This window comes from Aptenodytes patagonicus, chromosome 7 (assembly GCF_965638725.1).
Source record: "Aptenodytes patagonicus chromosome 7, bAptPat1.pri.cur, whole genome shotgun sequence".
Taxonomy (NCBI): domain Eukaryota; kingdom Metazoa; phylum Chordata; class Aves; order Sphenisciformes; family Spheniscidae; genus Aptenodytes; species Aptenodytes patagonicus.
Window position 1 is genome coordinate 12363061 of NC_134955.1, and position 14013 is coordinate 12377073.

Here is a 14013-nt window from a genome sequence, read left to right on the forward strand (position 1 = left end):
TCATAATATATTGGAATTACTGAATCTCTGTCATTCCATAACTTTCACAACTGTTTTAAATTTAAAATAAAGTAGCTACATTCCATTACTTCAATACAACTTTGTTTAGTTTATTCAATATAAGGAAAGAATAAAAAATGGCAAGACAATAAATCTCAATGTATACAGACTATATACTTATTGTATACTAATTATTTATAAGTAGGCAAATACAGAATACCATTTTGTCTGATTATGTATAAAGTTATAAAATGAGTATAATTAGATACACATCACAATTTCTTAAGACAGTAACGACAATAGCAATATTGAAATCTAACATAGCTGATAAAATGCTATGAAATAGGGCTAAGAAAGATAAGTTCTGGTAGATTTAGCTCAGTATCAAGATGTGAATGCTGCTCTTCCCCCACATTGTCACGTTACTCCTCTGCCAGAAGTTACCAAACTTTTAACAGCTACAATGGAACAGGACATGTCATACAACCTCAGTCATTAGCAGCCTGAGCTAAACTACTGGTTGCAAACTGAGATGACTGAAAGGCAAGTATGTGCCTTATTCACTTGCTCTTACTGTAGAGATGGTGCACTCTGGTAAAGACACAGAGAACAACTGGAGGGAGATCTTATATTTCTATTGCAGATCTTGACCTGTTATATGTCCTGTTTCTCTTTTAAAGTCTTTTCCATGAGTAACTCGGCTCCTTTTACCCCCTCCTCACCTCCCCCATTTTCATTTTAGGTTTTGAAGCCAAAATTTTAAACCCCCAAAGTCTATAGTTCTCTTTCCCTGCAGAAGTAATTCTCTGGTTTAAGCTCACTTCTTTGCTAGGGGCTCCCCGTGTACAACACTGATAGAACCATAATAAATGTGTGGGGTTTTTTTAGATGTTGATGAGATGAGATTGTGCATAAAGCTGGTACATTGTTTTTGGATCGACTCCTGGATATAATCAGTGATGGAATGGCGTTGGCTAAATAATTTTATCAGGGGAAGATTTTGACAAATTGGACATGAGGAACATTTTGCTACATTTGGCTTGTGCTATTCCAGAAGAGCAAAGCTGTTTGCCTCGAAGCTTTGTTCTGAACTGTCTAATTACCCAGAAAAATGTAGCGTTTCGGTAGAGTACATGCCAGTCAATCCATAAAAATTCCTTTCTTGTTCTGATAGCTTTGATCTTTATTATTAACTTTCCGAGTTCTGGGTTTTGAAGAACAATCATTGAAAACCGCAAAAATAAGGTTAGCAAACCATCTGTTCTTAAAGACTTAGAGTTTTGTATTTGGTAGCTTTCTAAAGAATATGAAAAGTTACTGTTTTTCTTACCATGCTTTCTAGCAGATGCAAGCCAATGAGGATAGTTTCCAAATTGGAGTGCAAATTGTAAAGCTCCTGAATCTAGAACTTTAGCCAGTAACCAAAATGGGCCTCGCTTTCTTCCATATGAATACCTGTAAATCCTGCTGAGAAGGATTTAAAAGTAAGAGGAATTATATACTTCATTCACTTAAATCTGGTTTTAGGAGTTTAGCTTTGATGTTGCACATTTGAAAATGCTGACTTCAATGTAGTCTGTGTTCAGTATACATCTGTGTTTCCTCAGAATGAGGAAACCAGCAGTACATGGTTAAATTCTTCTTTGGGTCCTCTGTGTTAATATCCTGAAAGTCAAGCAGTACAGAATGATTGAGCTGCTATTGGAGTGGATGGTCTAAGAGAGCTCTTTACTTTTAAGGACATCTGCAAAATAAATTGTTGAATTGTCACTTTTTTGCATTACCATGTTTTCTGAACCCTGGGATTCTGTAGGTAAAGACTTTGTATGATAGATATAGTGGAAAGGCAGCTCTGGAATTTTTTTTTTGTACTAGCAATAAACTCTTGTCCCTTATTTTGGATTCCGATGAAGCCTAAGGGCAGAGCTTTGAGAACACAGGAAATGGGAACTTGCTTTTCTTTTCTCACAACAACTGTTTGCTTTCATTTTCTGACCATCCTTTCTGCAAGTCAGCAAATATCTTCTTTCTGAAGTGATAAGCGGTATGCTTTCTCCCTTTTCCCCACATTAAAATAAGGATCTCGGGTTTATTTTTCCTGAAGCTACCTCATCTGCATGTCAACTAAGGATAAAACAAGGGCAAATTATTTCTCCTGTAATTTTGGCTGTGGGTGCTAGACTGCAGCCACTGGGAAGTCTCCTTCTGGTAGATTTTCTGTTCCTTGATCGGGCCACGTATAGTTCAGGCCAAGTAGCTGAGTTTGGCATCTAAGAGAAGGAGAGAATCATGACACTTAACTCCTCAAGTCAGAGATACAGCCAGGGATTACTTGAGAGAGGCTTGCAAGTGCTACCTGAGATTAAGTCTCCCTCCTGGGATACTGGTATTTTCAAACTAGGGACAGTAGGCAGAACCTTACTTTTAACTAATCAGTTGAAGTACCTGTGTAGGTAGGTAGGTAGTTGTAATGCTAATATGATGCACTGCTCTATTAAAAGTTTTAGTCAGAACTCAGCTGCCCTCAATCTTTTTATTTCAAAGACTTGTTTGCATTGGGAGTTTGGAACATGCACTGATTCAGATGGGAAATCTGAACAAAGTATGGAAAGCCATAATGTGGGCTGCTTGCAAAAGGGTTCATCTCACAAAGCTCACCAAATGTTATTTATGACAGAGGTTTAAATCAGTGCTATGGCTGCATTATAAAATACCCTTCTAAAGAATGCAAGTGAATATTTTATTGTATAAGTTATAAGAACAGCTGTGTCATGAGCTGCTAACACACTATTTCCACATGATGTGTGGAGTTTGGAGTATTTATTTTACCTCAGTCTTGATTACTACATCATCCTGTCTGACAGAATACCGATGCAGCCCTCAAATTATTAAATCAAATTCTCTTTGTTGGTTTCGCCTTGAAATTCATAACTGCCTCAATTAGCACAATTAGCTGAAGAGGAAACACAACTCAGGAATTTGTGGCTGTTTCAGCTAATATATGTACCTCATCAGAGAGTCATCCAATCCATTGCTAACTTGGCCAGTAAAATGCACATTGAATTTCTTTGCTAAATTCAGCAGTAACAGGGTGGTCTTTCTGTCTCTAGATATTGTGGGTATTTCTTTTTAAATCCCAGTACAAAAAAAAAAAGCTTCCTCCAAACTACTGAAAGTCTGACTTTATATAGTACGTAAGTTGAACTGTCCAGTAAATAGGCTGCCTCTTCCCATCACACCTTTTAAAAATTACATTTAAATGAAAAACAAATTAGTTAAGGAATGCTTACTGTAAGAATTTCATAGTGTGAAAATAATACTGTGTGACTACATCTGAAAGCTACTCTTCAGCATACTTTTAATATGGTCTCAGAAGCATACTTTCAGTAGCAAGGAATAACACAGCCCACAGGAAACAGCAGATGATTCAGCAATACAGGCCAAAGACCTTCCGCAATGTTTGCAAAACCTTGTATTGCTTTAATAGATCTTTTGAGCAAGAACAACAGGGCTTTTGGCCCCAATTCTACATTGACATTACACCTGAATGAGACACGGAGAACTCTCCCCCCCCGCCCTTGGATAATACTGAAATGAACGAGCATCCTTTGTATGATTAATCTTTTTTTTTTATTATTATGACCTGTTTCTGAAGCTAGATATTGATAAGAGAAATTAGTGTAGCTGCTGGCTTTCAAGTTGTTTCTACTTCCAGCAAAAGAGTCTAAAAGATGGCATTACAAAATGTTGTTGCTTATTCACAGTTCTATATCATATGCTAGCAGGAGGGAAGAGGTATATATGTTGGTTTTTGCTTCTTCACAGACAGCTAGGCTTGCAGAATCAATGTGTAATCTAGGGATAAAATTGGACTGTTTCTAGCAAAAGCAACAATTCTTGTGATCTAATATACAGCATCCCTGTATCCAAGTTGGAACATTACAGTCTAGATGAGTGAACTACCAGAGCAGTGGAAAAAGCAGCTGAATAATTAGATTCAAATAACATAGTTAGTTCATACTACTGGCATTACATTTCACCTGGCATTACAAGTGAAGTTCCTTGAGGGTCTATCCATTTATTAGATGTGGAGGATGAGTAGGAATACATTTTCATCAGATGTGGTTTACAATATCTGGTTTTGGGCCCCTAGGATATTGATAAACTTGAGCAAATCCAGGGAGAGCCACTATGGTAGTCAGGAGGTACACATCCTGTGAGGGTATGCTGAGGGAGCGAACTGGTATTGCTTAGCCTGGAGAAGAAACTAGTTGCAGTCTTTCAATATTTAAGAAGTTACTAAAAAGATGGATTCAGGTACTTTACAGAGGTGCATGGTAGGAGAATGAGAGACAATGATCATGAACTACAACAAGGGATGTTCTGACTGGATGTAAGGGCGGGGAGGGGGGAGGAATTACTGTGGGGGTAATTAAACACTGGATTAGATCTACCAGAAATTCTGCAATTTCTGTCCTTGGAAGTTTTCAAGTTCCAACTAGACAAAGTCCAAAGCAACTTAGTCTAGTTGCTTCAGTGCTGACCCTGCTTCAAGGAGGAGGTTGGTCCAAATGACCTTCCAACCTGAAGAATTCCTTAATTCTGGGAATTGATCCTCCAGTCTGGCCATTATACGGTAACATATGTTAACTGTAGTCAAATAAACAGTCAGCAGTCAAAGTCCACACAATGGCTGATTATTTGAATAAGTTGATACCATAGTTATTCCTTTCCTGGTGTACAGTAATATTTAAAAAAACTCAGAATTGATTCATAATTCTTTTCTCATAAACAACAAAGTGAGACACATTCATGCTCTTTTGGGTGTGTTGATTTTTGCAATGCAAACAAAAACATGTACGTGTGTCACTAAAGTAAGCAACTGAGAATCTGATTTTGTCCAGGAAGCATAAAATGAGAATAAAATACTTATTTTGCTGCTTTGCCATTTATCTATGCAAGATGGAGAGCTGAGTATGATCTCCCTGCTTGAAAGACCACAATTGCATTTTAGGTTCCCAAAGCAAGCTATTTATTGTTGGTTTGTTCAACAAAGTGTGCCCTCTGGGATTACCCTTTGTAATTGGGAAAGAAAGAATTTTGTTTAATTTCTCCATTTGGAAAATTTTTTGCTTGACTAGCAACAAGACTCCTAGGTCACTAAGCAATAGTGTTCTGCCCTAATTGCCTTCAACTTATTTATGTTTCCAAGTTAGGCCTTTGGTAGTCGTTTTTTCCAAATTATATGAAGTTGATATCCAGCTGTCCTGGAAAACAGAATAGTTTTTAGAATGTTCAGATGTAAAAATTGTATTTGACAATATTACTTCATGTAACAACCTTAAGGTTTTTCTTTAAAAAGAATGAATCGGCACCAAAGGACACGATTTTTTTTTCCCCTGATCTTATCTGTCTCCCCTCCCCACAAGCAAATTTGTTCTCTTTTTACATTAACTAAGAACATAGTCATGGCAGTTTGAGAAAATATCGTCTCAAGTTCCCAACTCTGCCCACATCATAGACAAAAATAAACGTGTAACTAGAATGTGATGTATAATACATGCAGTCCAGACAGTAGAAATGTATCTAGGTTCCTCCAAATCTGTGAGAAGGAGTAGAAGAAAAAGAAACCCAAATGATTCTGTGTTACTGAGTATATAATGCTCATTTAAGCAAAAGCATGTTTCGTGGTAATATTATCTCCTGGTATTATTAATACTACTATGATTAGCAATTTCTGTTGAGCAATTTATCAATGCACAGGTCATGCATCAGAGGGGTCTTTCATGACCACAGAACAAAGATTGGTGCTGCCTTCTAAACAAATTTGCACATTTCTTTCAAATAGTAAGTTGTTTAGGAGGAGGAAGAGAGCAACATTTTTAACTCGCATATAATTTTCAACTTTTTGGGATTTTCTCCTATTTTAAGGTCACTGCCTTTATGTTGCAAGACAATAGGTTTTTCTCCAGATACTTCCTAGCTCTGGATTTCTTTTGAACTACCTTCCTGAATGATACTTAATGTACTGTTTTCCCACTCTTATCTTCACACTTTCTTATATGCTGTTCCTTATGTTTAGAAATTCTTATTCTCCATGCCAAATATCCACCCAATCCATGTTCACATTCTTCCTTTAAACTGCATTTCCTTAAAGTCTATCAAAAATAATCTGCAAGTTAAGAAACATATCAACTCTGCCTTGAGATCTGACAGTCTTCTGATCATCAGATTTGCTACTGCAGGCTGAATTCTTTAACTTGTGCATAATATTGACTAAATCAGGGCCTAATTTTTCCTGAATATCACATGTACTATCTTTTTCACCAAATATATATATATATTTTAAAGTACCCCAAAGTTCAGCCCAGCTGGTTTCCTAGAGGCCATCTGGCTGAGCTCTGCTGCTTGTTGTCTTGTTCTTGTCATTCTAGCTGAAAGCCCACTGATGGGAAAAAAATGAGGTTAGTAAGAAGTAGGATGAGGTAAAATTTTTGTTTGCAAGTTAACAGAACTTATGGAAACAGCTATCTATGAGTTGTAGAGTAGTGGGATTTTTTTTCACGTTGTGGAGGGTTTTTTTGTTTGTGTTTTTTTTGGGGGGGGCGTTTTTGGTTTTGTTTTTTTTTCCACACAAAACAAGGGAAAGAATTGTTGAAATGATAAAAGCAAGTTTGTTTAGGAGTGATTGGTTGAAATTTAAAGTGCAGGAGGCATATCTAAAAACTTCTGGATGGTTAAGATCTGTTAAGCAGTTATGACTATTTCATGACCTAGTCTGGCATCTGGCATGCTTGTGCACTTTGTTCTTCATGTGTAGCAAAGGTTTGTTATGTGGCTTTGGAAGACAATTTCCTGTGAGGTAAAGGATCTACCATAAATAAAATTTTAAATCTATAACTGGTTCATTGTTGGAGAGCTTTCTCTAAACAAGGATTTGAGCATAAACCTTTAGTAGGCTCAGTGAAATATATAGGTAGCTTTCACTATTATGTTTTGAAAGGTTGAACATGTGACTTCATATGCACTTCAATTTCTTCTACTTTCTGAAGAAGCTTCCTTGCTTTTGGCTAAGAAATATGCACGAGTACTTGGAGAGCAATAAAAGAACAAAACAGACTGTGTAAATAGCAAAAAAAAAAAAAAAAGGAAAGAGATACACGCATTGTTTTATCTTTTGCCACAGAGTCCTTGGCCATATTAGTTGTCTACTCTGGAGAGAATGTCTTAAAAAGTGACCCTGGAAACAGCTGCCAGTTAAATTAATGTAACTGTAGTTTGTGCTGGACGCAAGCCATTGAATGAAGGGGAACAGATGGGTAAAAGCTTTCAGGTCTGGAATCCCTGAGGAAGTGCCACTTTCCTTTGGTTCTCCTGCCACAGCTGTCCTGTTTCTCCAACATGGAATGTGGGGAGTGCCAGGTTCTTGCAATGGCATGACTGGGGAGAAGCCTCTGCTCTAAGAACCTCGCAGATCTGTCCTTTCCCATAACTCACTTTTGCTGTCCTTTCCATACAAGAGCTGGGTCCAGTATCTTAGGCACATACTTAACCAGATAAAATTATGTTATTGGAGTTTTGTCTTAAGCCGATTAGTTCAAAGAAAACCCCAGAATGAGTAAGAACTACAAATGAATCAGAACATACTTTTGTGAACTTGTATACAATTCTTAAAAACATTTGTTTTCATGGGGAGGTAATGCTACTTATAACCTCATTTCCTTAAATTCATTTTAGTACTAAACAAAAAAAAAAACCTGGAAACAAAGACTTTGCATCCAAAACAGAGTAATTAATAAAAGTTTGATTCATGCAATATTAACTCCTAACTGTCCCTAAAAAAAGTGGAATCGGGAAACTTTCAGGCTGCCTAAAATACACTTACCTTAAAAAAAAAAAAAACAATTTTTTTTTTAATCTGGGTCTAGTAGTCTAAAAAGTTAGTGAAATACTGCTCCTCAGTATTCCTAAAATATGTACATTCTTCAGTTGTTTGCTGATTGTCTGCAGCATGAAATTCAGCCTAGAATTCGTGCAAAAAAAAAAAGATTGTAAGCCACTCCTCCGATTGCTTTGCTACAAGAGAAGTAAACCTAAATGCTGGCTGCTAACAAAACAAAAATTTTAACTACTGCTAAAACAAATGAAGCTGGCTGATAGTATTTCAGAGCAAAAAAATGCTATTTTCAGATACAGTTGCAATCTTCCAGTAAGTCTTAAATTTCCATTTAACTATGTTAAAATAATTGTCTGTGAGTGAAATTGGGTCTAATTGATTTTTCTCTTAATGTATGAGGGAAAAGCCTAAAGCTGGGACCAGAATGGATTCTGCTGGAGTTAAGTACGTAACTCCCAGAAAACATTATCCATTAAACTCTGTGGGAGGTAGTTATCAGATTTCTTTAAACTCTGATATAAAATTTTAGATACATAACCAAACCAAATGCCTTGTTGTAGGAGTTGTTCTTGTTGGTTATGGACCAGCATCACCTCTCACCCCCAAACTTTTTGTTTTTCAGTCTCAGCAGAGTGTCATAACTAGCCATTACTAGAGATATTCTCCTGAGTGCTCCCAATCAGATCAGGCTGGACATGCATCAAAAGAACATTTTACTTTCTGCCTGACCTAACTTTTCCTTTCTCTCATTCAAGCAGATAATTGAAAACCATCAAGTTTTATGTGTTCCTGAGCTATGAGGAAAACAGGAAGCAGAAAAGGAGATTCTTTCCTGTTGTGCTGCTCTGTAAAGCAAGTCCTACATGGGTAGCTTGTAGTCCTGAGGAAGACTGTACCCACTAAGTTTGAGAGACAGAAGTTTTTTAGAAGCTGGGGGACATTTGCTGTGTTCTTACGCTTTTGTTAGTTTCTTCCTTTAAAATATTTTTGTGACAGAATTATTCACGCTTATCCCTTGTCTCTGAGGTTGCAACCTGGAAGTGTTCTGATTGTCAAGAAGTATTAAGTCGCTCAGGAATTAATCTCAATACTTCTCGGAGTGAAAATGGATGCTTTGAATTCACGTAGTAGTTGCATACACTTTGCACACCCCAGTGGTATGGTTCTGAATCTTATAAACAGAAACACCACTTTGTCTTCTAGATTTTACCTTGTACAGTTGTATGGATATTAATGTGGGTAGAACTCAGATCATTACTGTTATCACAGAGATGCCTTGTATTAGTCTTGGGGCTATGACTGTGTGTTTTGGTAAACTGACTGAAGCAGTATCTTAATATCTTGCAAACTTAAGTATTTAATATGAGAAACTACTCTCTTGCCATAAGAATTAGATGCAGTAGGAAACAGTCAATTTTTTTTCTGTGTTGCGGACAATAAAGAAAGTGTCTTCCAATTTCCATGTAGTATCTCTTGTCACATAGGGTAAGAATGTAAATGAGTCAGCTTTAATTGTGGTTTTGTTTTTTTTCTTTTCCAGTGAATGTTTCTATAAACAAAAATTTTGAAGTCCTAGTGCAAAATATTAAAGCTTTCTATTAAGATATTCTGGATCTGGTTTTATAGGTTTTGTTTGTTTTGTTGTGTTGTTGTTTTTTTAAAACTTCTTGAGATAACTAATGTATACCAACTTTGTGTATCTTAAATACTATAAACATGCTTTGTGTTTGAAAACTTATTCTGTGGTACAAACATAAGAAAAACACCCTGTTTTGCTCACACTTGGTTTGAATGAAATAAGTTTAGTGGTTTTTTAAGTACTTCAAAGCTGCAAAACCTAAATCAAAATGCTACGTGAATTCCATATGCTTTTACAGCTATACAAAAAGAGCGCGAAAAGATACCTTTCTAATATGGTAATGTTTTACAACCACTTTGCAGGACAACAAAGAAGAGTTACAAAAAGCAGCTCAGAATTGTGCAGTTCAGCTGTGTTCACTAGTATGCAACTCCCATTGTTGACAAATGAGAGTTGCTTGACTTGACTGCAGGCAGTATGAGGTCAAGAAATATTAATAAAATGCTTTCTTAACTGTTTATTTCTGCTTTTTTTATATATCCTTATTGTGATGTGACAGAGCATTTGAGGTCAACTGCCAAGCTATCAGTGGAGATGGAGTAAAGCACCTTTATCTAAGCCTTCGCTAACACGGTACTCAGCCGTGACTCAGAGAGGGTAAGATAACTGATTATACTTAGCTTTCTCTACTATGGTAAAATGAGTTGCAGAGAGAACACACTGAAAGCCAAGGGCCTCTAAATACTTTTCCCTTTTATGGAATAGAGCTCCCAGATCACCATTTCCTGGAGATTGTACTCTAAGCCTACACAGTGGTAAAAGAAAGTTCTCTGCATTCACTGATCTATATCTGACTACAAATTTGAGCTCAGGGGATCATTTTTTTCCTAACTATTTTAAGCAGTAAGTTTACAATAACAGACCAAAACATTAAAAAGCACTCCATCCTCTCTTCTTTCTTTTTCTTAGTTTTTTTCTTTACATTGTCTCATCTTAGTGTGGGAATAAGCAGAATCTGGTAAATAGGATAGGTAATTTGTTGTTTGGGTTTTTTTCCAAACTCATTTTGTAGGTGCAAAAGGCTCGTGCAGACTATGACTGTAGATCTTCGTCCACATCCACTCTTCTTGTGACATGTGAGTTAATCTCTACAAGTATTTAATTTTAAAAGGTAATTTTGAAGCTCTTGCAATTTCTAAAAAACTGGAATTTTTGGGGGATCATTTACTCTAATAAAACACTATAATAATCTCATGACATCCTTTGATAGGATAGAAGTAGGCCAGACAGAGTTTGATCAATGCCTAACAAAATTTCAAGATTCTGTCATTTCTTGTCTTAGTGACTAGGGTGCTAACATGTGCTTATGCACCTTCACTGTTTCTAAAGTGCAGATATATTTTTTTATCTATCCTTTCAGTATCTTCAGGGACAATAATTACAGTTGTTTCAGTTGGTATCTCACTGTATTGCATGTATTGTTAACATATCATTTCCTTCTTTGACTGAAACATGTTTGTGCTTGTGGAAAGGAGATAAAGCTGGCAAAGCCAATGGCAGCATGATTCCAAAGGCTGTTCAGCTGGCAGATGAGCCAAGCCTAGAACCAGGATAGTCATGCTCTCTGCACTTTGGCTCAGGATTCAGTAAGGCTGTAAGCTGTTTTTGTAGATAGAGGTGCAAATTTCAGTAGGTTCCAAGGCTGTACTCCTCCCTAATGCTCTACTGAAGAAGAAAAAAATGTACCTTCCAGGGAAATACATTTTCCAAGGACATTTCTTTCTTTTCTTCCTACATTTGTGAGATGCAGATAAACTCCTCTAATTCTGGCTAGAGTGTTCTCATGAAGCCCCCTTTTTCTATATGTTTTGATTCTCACTGATATTTACTGGGGCTATTTTCATTGCCTGATCAAATAGGTAAAAAGTAACTTTAGCAGTGATTGAAGAAGAACATTTATTCACTAGTATCTTAAGGTTCCATCATTTCTAAACCTTCACCTTTCCTACTAGTATCAGAAGGCAGTAATTGATACAGAAAATGGCAGAACTCCTCGCACAACATGGAGCAAGAAGGTGGCTCCATTGGTTATATCCATTCGCATTTACAAGGTGTGATGTTTGTGCTGGTTACGCATCATAAAGTCTTTAAAGGATCTGGACTACTGATTTTAAGAACACTGCACAGGTTAAAAAATAAGCTTCTTAGGTTGAAAAAATAATCATTCAGGAGTTCTAAATCATATAGCTTATGAATTGAACTATGTTCTTATATATTTTGTTGAAACACCAATAAGTAGTGGCCCTTACTTTGGCACCTTAGAGGACTGCAGCAGTGCAGTCAAGGTGTGCAAAGACTGCATTTATTTTAAGAAGCCTCAGAATATGTATAATTACATGCAAGCTTTCACTGCTCCAATAGCATCCTCAGCACTGGGGTTTTCTGGAGAGATACTAGGAAAAAATGGAAAGTCAGAAGAAATTTTCCTACTGGTCAGCACCACAAAGACTTGTAGCTTTTTCCTATTTGCAAGATAGCTCCGTAAGGAAGTCAGAGTAAGGTTCTAATTGTGTCAGAGACGGACTGAACTCAGTCCACTCCAAATCTGGGGGTTGTTAAGGTGGTGTAAGTTCATCTTTCTACCCTCCGTTCTCCCTTGGCTGTACTTTCTGTGCTGCATCTCTAAGACAACACAGCTCGGGATTTGTCCCTTTCTATTCTTAGACAAGCTTACTGATTTTTTTTTTCTTTTAAAGTTTTTTTGCTTTTTAAATCTGAAAAATGAACTGAAACTTGATGTGCTTAATAGCTCTTTCTTGTTTCAATATGACTTGCATTACTATTTTAAGTTTAGTATGTACTAGGAACTCAGCTAAGATGGAGAATAAACCACTTTGATGCAATAGGTTATACAACTCCATGTAGGACTGCAAATACACTTTGGCCATGTCTTGAAACATTCCTGATTTTTCAGGCCCAGCATTCTGTTGAGTTGAGCCTATCAGAACCATTATAAATTCATAAGGCAAACACTAAGAGGGATTAGATAAACAGCCAAATTTATATCTTCTCTTTTTTTGTTTTTGTTTGAATTTGAGTTCTTGCAAACTCAGAAATTGTGTAGGATGCCAGGATTTTGTTACAGAGATGAAAAGGAAGTCCACATCACTTTTTTTAGTTACATCGCTTCTATCTCGTCTTCAGTGTGTTGTTAATAGTTGGTGACTGTTGGTTGATACAAAAATAATTGTTGAAACCGACAGATGTTTAATGCTACTGCTATCTGCCTAATCTCTGTGGACTTATTAAAATATATGTAATCATTAATGTTTTCCATCATATTAGGGACTTTAAAGATATTTTGCCTTAATAAACATTTTTAAATCTTCTTTTTATTCATAGAAAGCTTTCTCTACTCTTATTTGAAGTCAGAGGTGGGTAAAATCATGATACAAACATGAATTTCCACTTATTGCAGTAGAGCTAGAAATTCACCCGTAATAGGTTCCAAATGTCTACAAAAGCTTGAAACATGCTGTTCCTACAGCATATACTGCTTTGAAAAAAATTGTGCTCACTGTTCAAAAAAAGTCTTTATCTTGGTCTTCATAATGATGTCATATATGCTGCATCTTTTCCACTGTCTGTATCAAAGAACTTCAATGAAATAATTATTTTTTTCTGAACACACTAATACTTGTGTAGAGATCATTTTTACAATCTACTAATTCTGCATTAAATTTCATGTGAGGTGGCCTTGTATTCCTCCTCTAGTAAAAGAGAAAATTAAGTTTCCAATATAATGTGTAGTAAATCTAATAAAAGCATGGGTCTTAGCTGCTTCTGTAGTCCAAAATTTTCGCACATTCTGGAGGTTTTACAGCACAGAATTTTTTCTGTGAAAGCTGAGGTGAGGAACTTGTCACTAGTGAGGCTGCTTCAGTATTTCCTGTGAATGGTTTTGTCTCTCTTTTTCTCTCTCTCTCTCTTTTTTTTTTTTAAAATCAACACAAGTATTTTGATAATTTTAATTGTCAGCCTCAATAAACCAACGTGTTCCTGAATACATTTCTTTGCCCTTCCCTGAAATGGAAGGGAAAACTGTAGAATGTCAATCTTACAATGCTGCTAAGTGCCTTGCACTTCAAGTCATCTCCCCATCTCAACCTTTTTGTTCCACCTATCTTGATTTCCAGAAGAGTAAAAGAATTGAGATGAGATTAGTAATTCAGGTTTGGGAGAAGATAACATGTATTGGAGGTTGAACCTATGCTTGTAGGGTGTGTTTATCTCCTTGGCACACTATTGAAGTTGTTATATTACTGTTTGAGTGTATAGCTCCATTCTATACCCAGCTGTGAATTAACTGTAAAGGGAATATAGTTAGCTCTTAGGAGTCCAGTCAGAAACCGTGTACCAGATTGTCTCTGATAACTGCATTGTCTGTCATCTGTAGGCACCACCAAGGAGTTGAATGATTTATTTATGAGGACTGTTCCTTAACTATCCGGTAGGTGTCATAGTAAGTCTTGTAATA

General features: G+C 36.5%; 1 protein-coding gene across 13 annotated transcripts in view; it reads left to right on the plus strand.

The window, feature by feature from the left end:
• Positions 1 to 14013, plus strand: part of IRAG1 (inositol 1,4,5-triphosphate receptor associated 1) — a 109058-nt gene that overhangs the window by 48619 nt on the left and 46426 nt on the right. For 11 of the 13 annotated variants that reach the window (XM_076343985.1, XM_076343987.1, XM_076343988.1 and 8 more), the window contains 3 exons: positions 10036 to 10133; positions 10549 to 10612; positions 13933 to 13986. The gene's annotated coding sequence lies outside the window, so the exon portion shown is untranslated. Of the gene's footprint in view, positions 1 to 10035; positions 10134 to 10548; positions 10613 to 12878; positions 12911 to 13932; positions 13987 to 14013 lie in introns of all 13 variants that reach the window. The other 2 variants (XM_076343993.1, XM_076343994.1) reach the window with 2 other exon arrangements.